The sequence below is a fragment of the Arachis ipaensis genome, chromosome B04 (assembly GCF_000816755.2).
Source record: "Arachis ipaensis cultivar K30076 chromosome B04, Araip1.1, whole genome shotgun sequence".
NCBI lineage: Eukaryota > Viridiplantae > Streptophyta > Magnoliopsida > Fabales > Fabaceae > Arachis > Arachis ipaensis.
Window position 1 is genome coordinate 113,551,589 of NC_029788.2, and position 8,093 is coordinate 113,559,681.

General features: G+C 34.0%; 1 long non-coding RNA gene across 1 annotated transcript; it reads left to right on the forward strand.

Moving 5' to 3' along the window:
* LOC107639751 lies at window positions 1,336–4,143 on the forward strand. The gene is made up of 4 exons (XR_002361661.1): window positions 1,336–1,901; window positions 2,416–2,487; window positions 2,629–3,180; window positions 3,899–4,143. It is a non-coding gene; the product is annotated as an uncharacterized LOC107639751 (long non-coding RNA).

The following is an 8,093-nucleotide window of genomic DNA, read 5'->3' on the forward strand; positions in this document are numbered from 1 at the left end:
GCTCCCAGTTACCACAATGTCATCCACATAAGTAACGAGGTGTGTAATAGATTCAGATGTTTTTCTTACAAATAATGATGTGTTAGACTTGGTGTTTATGAATCCATACATTTCGAGCTTTGTTTTAAGAGTTATAAACTAAGCTCTAGGAACTTATTTTAGACCATAAAGAGCTCTATTTAATTTACACACAAGTCTGGTATTTGAGTGTTCATATCCTTGTGGTTGTTGCATAAACACTTGTTCTTGAAGAATTCCATTGAGAAATACATTGTCAAAATCAAATTGCATCATAACCCATCTTTGGGTTAGGGCAACTATGAGGAAAATCCTCACAGTGAAGGGCCTTATTATAGGGATGTAGATCTTATCATAATCTACATCCTCTTGTTGGTAAAATCCCTTTCTAACAAGTCTTTCCTTATATCGTATAATGTCATCTTTGCTATTTCTTTTGATAGCAAAAACCCATTTTCTACCAATAATGGTGGCATTGGGTAGTGGAACAACAAGATTCCAAGTATTACATTGTAAGAGAGCTTTAAATTCTGCATCCATTGCAGATTTCTAGTGAGGACAGTTTAACACTTGATTGATAGTTTTTGAAATATTCTGATTTAAGTCATAGGATTGAGTAGTGACAAGGGCCTTTGATTTTCTAATTCCAGACTTTGATCTAGTTGTCCTAGAGTGTAGGTTGTTGGTATTGTCAGGGATTGGGAGTAATCATATGTCATTTCCACTAGTCGGCACTTCAACAGTATTTTGAGTAGATGTCTGAGATACGGTTTGAGAATTAGTATCTAAATTGATTGGAGGAGATGAAGAATTTGGTGAGTTAGAAGGACTATGTGGAGATATAAAAGTCAGAGAGGATGAAATAGATTGATTGAGGGAATTGGATCGATTAGAGTTGTTATTTGGAAGAGGTATAAAGGATACTGGTTCTGTATGAGACATGGAATTATTGTAGGTTGCTAAGGAATTTGAATTTACGCAAGATATTTCATGGTAAGGAAACGCTTTTTCATCAAAATATACATTTTTAGAAAGAAAGACTTTACCAGATTTTGACATGCATTTAAAACCTTGATGGTTGCTATCATAACCAAGGAACAAACATTTCTCATATCTATATTCAAGTTTATTCTTATTGTATGGTCTAAGAAGTGGAAAACATGCACAACCAAAGATTTTAAACTGCTTGTAATATGGTTTTTTGTTAAAAATAATTTTAAAAGGAGATATAAAGTTTAAGATAACAATAGATAACCTGTTTAGAAGATACATGACAGTAGCAAATGAATCTTTCCAGAATAACATAGGTAAATTAGCAGTGGCTAAAAGAGAGAGAGACCAGTTTCTATGATGCTTCTATGTCTCCTTTCAACACTTCCTTGTTGATGGTGGGCATACGGACAGGATAGGCTTTGTTTAATTCCATGTTTTTGTAAAACACTACAAAAAAAGAGGTTAAAATGGCATTTATATTACGGCAATTTTGAAGAACCGTCATAATATTTGGATATTCTGGCGTTTCTTTTTGCTGCCATAATTGATTTTTTAGATTTGTGGCGGTTTTGGTAATTATGGCGGTTTTGAACCGCCGGTATCACCTAGGTATAAAAGAAGAATGATCAATCCCTAAATTTTGGAAACCCTTAGTTGAAACCATACGCGTGTGACGCTGTTGCTTCTGGATGGCCTGTGCGACAATCTCTGATCCTCTTGCGTTCTCCGACGAACTTCTCCGGTGACATCTCCTCCGGCGTCGACCTCCTTCGGCGACATCTCCTATAGTGGCGCTCTCCTCTGGTGACGTCTCCTCCAGCTTCCTCTCCTTGTCGTCTTCTGTATCTTCTCTGCCAAAATCATCAATGCCTTCCTCTGTGATGATCCAGGTCAGCTTCCTTTCCTCTCCTTTCCTTCATCTGTGATGAGTCTCTCTTTTTAGGCTGTTTGCGAGGATTCATCGCGAGTGGAGAAGTCATTTCTGCAGTTTGTGCCGCCGACGACGTTCCTCTGCAATTTGTGTTCTGCCGCTCTCGCTGTGCTGCTGCCGTTGACGTTCCTCCATTCCTCTGCTTTGTGCCTTTGCCACCATCCCTCACTCTTCCAAATGCCTCATTTGTGTTCCGTTTATGTTAGGGACTGTATTTTCTATTTCTGGTTTTCATCCATTTGTAACATTAAAGTGTTAGGATTCTTGATGAATAATAAACTAAACTAGTTTGACGAATGTAAACTGTAATTGCATTAGTTTAGAAATACATTTGTAATATGTTGTTGCATTATTAAAATCTATCGTTGAAGACTAATTTTTGTAGACTTTATCCTATTTGTCAAAATGATTAGGTCTATCTTTCCAATGTTGATGGCTTGTTTATTTCTTCCTTTTCTTGTTTGTGTATGAAGATATGAAGGTGGCCACCATGCTTGTGGATTCTGCTGGATTGTCAAGTTTACTACCTCTATCTTGAAAATTATGTCAGTTTCCAAACTTCAAATCTAGTCTAATAATTGATAGCTTATTGTTCAAACGTTTAATTAAGAGAATGATACTTTTAATAAATTGGTCATTTAAACTTTACTATTTCATTAAAGAATTTGAACTTTGATCCATCTCAGGGTACTTCAATGGGGCTAATTTGAAAGCTCTTATTGAACCTGGGGTTAAGCATGCGTTAATTGTTGGGATTGCAATACAAGTGCTTCAAATGGGGTTCTATACGACACTTCTCAAATTCGTGGATTAGATCGAGCATGCATCACTGATGCTATCACCTGGATTTTTTTTTAAATTTTTGTTTGTATTTATTTTCTTTCTTTTTTATAAGATAATACTATGTTTGATTCTTTCTCTTTCTTTTTATATATATATAGGAGAAGATTGAAGCACATAGTAGGCAACAAGCGGCGGAATCAACTATTAGTTCTCCTCTTGATGCTCTTGAAGTAGTTCTTGGGAAAGAGCATCCTGGTCGTCTTCGAGGTTTAGGCATGGAGCTGTTCTAACAGTTGCTTTCAAGAGCAACACTACAAGGATTAGTCAGATGAATTTAGGTTCTTCAAATGATACTAGCACATCATTTACTTGTGGTCCAAATGTGTAAGAAGAGTTGGATACCATTAAAGTGCAATTGCAAGCGCTAGTCTTCTATATTGCTTCTAAAAAAAGAGGTAAAATTCCAGTGCAATTAACTAGAATGTTCCCTATTCAACAAGTTTTACAGATACAAATATAATTTTTTTTTCTTTGTTTTACCTCCTTCAGTTTTTCCCTAGGAAGTAAAATTTTCTTAATCATGTGGAAATATTTCTGTGGCCCTTGGTGTAGCTGTGTGAGTGTGACATTATGCTCTATTATTATTCTAAATAAGAAAAAGTTAACAAAAAAGCATAAACAAATCATATTTTTGTAGTACTGAGAGGATGATAAGTTTATAGTAATCTGTGGACTGTATTGGATAAGAGGAGAAAAATAAATAAACAATGTACTTTATGAAAGGATGACGATGAGGGTGGTTCATGATTCCAAAAGAAACCTTATATTATATGATCTTCTTTTAATTATTCTCTCTAATCAACAGGAATTCAGTCAACCTACAAATATGCCTTCTTTAGACTTTTTGCCAAGAATGAGAATTAGCTAATCCTAATCTATTATTGCGTGCAATGTTATTTGGTTGATATAGTATCATATTATCATAATCATATCATACTGTAACTATAATATGGAAAGAAATATATTTTGTTTGCATGCATGTTTCGAAACTTGAATTAGAAATTTCTTGTAAAAAATCCTAAGGATTTGGTTCATTTCAAGTTGATTAATTATTAACTAGAGTTTAACTAGATAATATTTTTTATTGTGCTCATAATTATATTTTTATTGTAGGGATTGGATCAAGAGAGTGAAATTTTATCACCAAAAGAGCTAGAAAGTATGTTTTCCGGAGCGAACAACAAGAAAGCATGATCTTGCATGATAAAGATTTTATGTATTGAGGATTATATATATATATATATATAAAAGACGAATTATTGAAAAATGTTATCTTTGATACTTTGTTTTTGGATTATGACTTTTGATTTTCGGAGACCATGTATGAATTAAAAATCTTGTTATAATATTTGATTTAAGGCTATGCCTTTTGGTTATTATGAGATTTTAAAGTTTGAGTTCCAAAAATGTCACTTCAAATAGGTAGTTTCAATCTCATTTTAAAAAGCATAAAATTTTCATCATACTTAGGTAAAAACGATGGTTAGAAACCGCCATTTTAAATGAAAACGATGTCACTATACCCTGGTAAAAACGGCAGTTAGAAACCACCATTTTAAACGAAAACGATGCCATTATATCTTGGTAAAAATGGCGGTTAGAAAACACCATTTTAAGCAAAATGATGTCATTATGTCCTGGTAAAAATGGCAGTTAGAAACCGCCATTTTAAACACCAACAAACCGCCGTTTTATTCGGTTAAAATGGCAGTTTTAACCGTCACAAAACCGTCGTAATAATCAGAATGGTGCTCAGAATACCGGCGTTTCTTGGAGGCGCCATTTTTGATAATAATGACAGTTCAAACTGCCGTAATTTTCAAAAGATCTGACATTTTAACCCTTTTTTTGTGGTGAAAAATCTATAAAAGACTTTGACATAAACTTCTTTCCATGGTCTGTTTGTAAAGATTTTATCCTACAACCAGTTTGGTTTTTCATAGTATTTTATACACTTTAAGAGCCGTGAGTGCTTGGAATTTGTTAGTTAATAAGAACAGGTAAGAGTACTTAGAGTAAGCATCAATAAAACAGATATAGAACTTATAACCAAATCTAAAATTCACTGAGGTAGGCCCCAAATGTCAGCAAAAACAAGTTTCAATGGCTTACTATATGTGGAATCAGAGGGATAAGATGGTAAGGCACGCATTTTTCCTTTTGAGCAACTTTCACAAACATGAGATGGACTGAATTTAGATGTCTTAGAAATACCACAATTATTCATAACTCAGATAACAGTGGCAGTAGCTGAGTGACCTAACCTTTTGTTCCAAAGATCATACAAATTATAATTATTACAATTGGTCAATAAAGAACTATAATAAGGAATATACTGATGCATAATAGAATTGATATAAGTAGAGTTAGGGTGAACAACTTTTAATTTATTACTATCATCATGGAATGGTACAACGTTATTATTCATATTATTGAAATAAAAAACTGAATTACAAATGGCTGAAGACAAAAAAGAAATAGAAGAAACTTTTTTTGGGAAGTATACAAAACAGATGTCAAAGAACTATCATTATCTTTCAACAATTTCACACTTCTTGGAACAAACAAATTGTCAAACACATATAATCCTCCTCTAGTAATTCTCTGAAGAAGGAGTTTCCTTGATACCTGATCACGAACAAGACATGTTTTAGGCCAAAATTCAAAGTATACATTGTTGTCTTCAGCGAATTTTGACATACTAAGTAAATTTTGAGTGATTTTTGGAACATACAAGAGATTCAAAGTTTTAAAGCTAACATTATTATGAGGATCAATTAAAATAAATGAGCCAGAGTTTGCGATTGGTATACTTGTACCATTACCTACAAAGAGATTATCAAAATTCATCAAGCTTGGTGTTGAAGAAAGAAAGTTGTTTGGGTCAGATGTCACATGATGGGTAGCCCCAGAGTCAGGGTATCAAAGTGATTCCGTAATGGATGGAGGTGCTGTGTAGTATGCACGTGGTTGATGAAATGAGGGAGATGTGGTGGTGGTTAGTAATTTCATGCTCCATGTCCTCCTCTACCACAAATTTAACAAGGTGGACGTTGATTGTTCCAAGATGAGCGACCACCTCTTTAAAAACGTCCTCCACGAGCTCTTCTTGAGGGACCACCATGAATAGAACCTTGAAAATAGTTTTGAGCAAGATTGGCAATTGCATTTCCCTAAGAGGAATTCCTGAATCGAACCATCATATCGTCATATGCAAGCAAGAAAGACTCAGCTTCGCTTACAGAGAAGGTTCCCAAACGTGACATAACATTTGTGATGTAGCCGCTATACTCCTCCAGTAAGCCATCCATAATTGCTTGGATGTGATCATCCTCTTGCAATTGATAGCCAATAGCCAAGAGAGATTTGACTGATTGCCCAATTCGAGCTAGATAATCAGCAATGATACCTGTTTTTCAACTGATCTGAGCTGAGATTGCAAGCTCTGAACACGTGTCTTTGATGCAGTTGTAAAGTAATCAATGATGGTGGACCATGCATCAGCAAACCTTGTGCAATGGAGCACTTTGCTCGTGAAGGTGGTTGTCATGGAGGCCACAAGCCACGTAGTAAGGGCAAGATCTGTTTGACGCCACTCTTTATATTCATCTGATTCTTGAATCAATTCTGATATTGTAGTTGGTGTTTGAGTTGGAGGTGAATCCGTCTTGGCAGTTTTAGAAGAGGTTGTAGATTTGGATCGTGAACTCTTCACATAACGTTGTGGAGTTTTTGACGCATCAAGATGATGCTCTAAGCCAAGAGTCTGAACTGTCAGCCAAGCCAAAGGCCTCCACGTGTTGAAGTTTTTATCATTGAGTTTTTCATAGAACCGGTGCTGGTTTGTTGGTGGACGATCCAGCAATGATGAACGCCATTGGTGAAAAAGAGCACATGAGAAGAGAAGCTTGAAGAATTGAGAAAAGAAAAAAAAGAAAGGACAAAGGAATGAGGCGATTGAGCGTGAATCTTGAAGCTCACGATACCATGTTGCGGTAGAATAACACATAAAAGAGAAGAGAATTGAATGAATTCTGATTAACCGAAACTAGAGTCATACATTTCATGTATATCAGCAAGCTTTGGTTTATATATATACTAACCAGAGGCAGAATAATATACACACACTAATTAACCTTTATCACTATTTACACTAATACCCTGAATAAGAATTAACAAATTATTCTAACAAACTAATCAAGTTGCATCTTCTAATTGCCTAATCTAACTAACAAGCTAAAACTATACAAAGTGCATGATGTAACAATGCATATCAAGTAATAGCAATTCTTTGACCAGCAACACAAATTATGAAAAAAAATTATCTTAAAAGAATAAGTCTCTTTTATTTAAATATGTGTTGGGAGGGCATATTTTCAATTTGGCAATGAATCTTGAGGATGGTTTTATTTGAAATGTGGGCTCTGCACAAATTTTTTTTTTTTCATTGATGCAACCTGGTTCTGTTGGTACGTAGTAAAGTAGAAATTATCAATATTTCAAACCTTCATTAGCACATATGTGAATTTTGCTGGTTTGGGTAAGCCTCTAAAATAACTTGTCAATTGCAGAGCTTTATCTATGTTATAGTGGCTATGATGATTATGTAAGTGTCGTTAAAGTTAAAGTCACATTTTTTTTATATTTTAGTAATATTTTTTTTAAGTAACATTTTTTAACAATGTTGTTTAATAATAAAAATCAATCCCGCTACGTTATTGACAGCATTTTTGCCAATTTCTGCCAACTCTTATTTATAACTGTATTTAATGGAAGTGTCTTTGTGAATGTGTCTAATAAAAATGTCTTTTTTATAGCTGTACTTAATAAAAGTGTCTTTATAGATATATTTTTTGGATGTATCTCTTTATATATGTGTTTAAAATATAATAATTAATTATTGTTGACAATAAATTGGCAGATAATATGTTGGTACCCTATACTTTTCCATAATCACATTAGAATAACCCATATTATTATATCTAAGATGCTTTTTCCAACAAGAACCAATTTTGGTTTAGAGATTGTTTGGAACACTATCTAAGTATTAGTGTCTTGAAAGTTAAAAGCTGAACTCTTTGCTATTTGAAGAGGAATAGTTTTAGCTTGAAAAGTTAGGTTCATGAATGTGGGATTAGACCAGACGATCCTTTGAGCAGCCTTGTTTTTGTTTTGTCCCTTTCTTTTTTGTTTTGTTTTTTATCTTTTTTTTAAAAAAAAAAGCCTTGTTTTTGTTTCGTCCCTTCCTTTTTTGTTTTTTTCTTTCTTTAAAAAAAAAAACAATACAAAACAAAAAGTTCCACAATAT